Raw genomic sequence first — 1,798 nt, forward strand, 5'->3', positions numbered from 1 at the left:
TTCAGGGTTAAAAATGACATGTTTGATGTTGCAGTTTTAGAAAGTAAACAGGACATCATTATGGTTCAAAGAAGAAGATAGACAGAACCCCATTAGGGTTGAAACAAAGACCAAAACAGGATGGACAAGAAATTTATTAAACTGGGAACTGATTAACTCTGAAACAAAAAACATGCTTTTGCCTTGAGCCGAAATCTAGGGTATAAAAAGGAGTTGTAAAAAACAATAAAGTGGCATCTGTCCTGCTTACAACAGAGTCAGTGTCCAAGTTTTCTCCTATGCTGATACCATTCCTCCTTCAGGAAATCCTGACCCGCTAGAGCTGGACTCTGGCACTTTCCTTTGCTTTTATGGAGTGAAATTGAGCATTATTAGAGGGTTTTGAGTAGATAAGTGACATGATCTTAGATTTTTACAGGATCACTCTGGCTGCTGAACTGTAAACACAGGGAAGCAAGGATGGAAGCTAAGAAACCAGTTACGTGACTACTGTAAAAGTCTGGGCCAGAGATGGTGATGTGGACTTGGGCTAGGATGTTGGCAGTAGAGGCAAGAAATGCATCCTCTCACATGGTGAAAGTTAGCAGATAGGACTTACTGAAGCTTGGATATGTGGTATGAAAGAAAGCAATCAAGAATGTTTTCCCATTCTGGGGCCTGAGCAACAGTAAGGATGAGGTTTTATTTTATCAAATGGGAAGACTGAGGAAGGAACAAGCTTATGATGTGACTGGGAGGGAGAGATCATGAGTTTATTTTCAGACATTAAATTTGAGACATCTGTTAGACATCCAAGTGGAGATGTTGAGTAGGTAGTTAATTATATGTGAATCCTGGGCTAAAGATATAAATTTTGAAGTTGACAACAAATAGATATTTAAAGCCATGAGACAGAATGAAAGCCCCAATGAGGTGACTGCAGAAAAAGAATAGAGACCCAAAGATAGCCCTAGGGGAGTTCCCATGTCCAGAGCAAGGAAAAGTAACTTGGGAGAAGTAGCTGTCAATAAAGAATAAGCAAATCTAGGTTAGTATAACCTGGAAGCCAAGTTTTTTTTTTTAATGGGGTCAAGGTGAGGAAGTGATCAAATAATGTATCAAATCATGTTGAAAGGTTAAGTAAAAGGACTGAGGCCAGGCATGATGGCTCATGCCTATAATCCCTGCACACTGGGAGGCTGAGATGGAAGGATTGTCTGAGACCAGGAGTTTGAGACCAGCCTAGGTAACACAGTGAGCCTTGTCTCTACAAAAAAATTTAAAAATTAGCTTGGTGTGGTGGTGTGCACCTGTAGTCTCAGCAACTCAGGAGGCTGAGGCAGAAAGAATGCCTGAGCCCAGGAGTTGGAGGCTGCAGTGAGCTGTAATAGTGCTACTGCACCCAAGCCTGGAATAGAGTGAGACCCTGACTAACAAAAAAACAAGGACTGAAAATAATCCCACTACATTTAGTCACATGGAGTTCATCAGTGATCTTTGACAAAAGACCTGATTAGAGTAGTTCAGAAGTGAATGGAAGAAGAGGAATTGGAGACAATGAGTATTTCAGACCACTACTGAGGAATCTTGCTATTAGGTGAAGTAAGAAATGGAGTGGGCCGGGCTCGGTGGCTCAGCCTGTAATTCCGCGCTTTGGGAGGCCGAAGTGAGTGGATTGCCTGAGTCCACAGGTTCGAGACCTGGCTGGGCAATGTGGCGAAACCTCATCTCTATAATAAATCAAAAAATCAGCCGGGCATGGTAGCGCGCGCCTGTAGTTCTGGCTACTCGGAAGGCTGAGGCAGAAGGATCACCGGAG

Source organism: Carlito syrichta, unplaced genomic scaffold (assembly GCF_000164805.1).
Source record: "Carlito syrichta isolate Samal-C Ts95f unplaced genomic scaffold, Tarsius_syrichta-2.0.1 Scaffold144165, whole genome shotgun sequence".
NCBI classification, from domain to species: domain Eukaryota; kingdom Metazoa; phylum Chordata; class Mammalia; order Primates; family Tarsiidae; genus Carlito; species Carlito syrichta.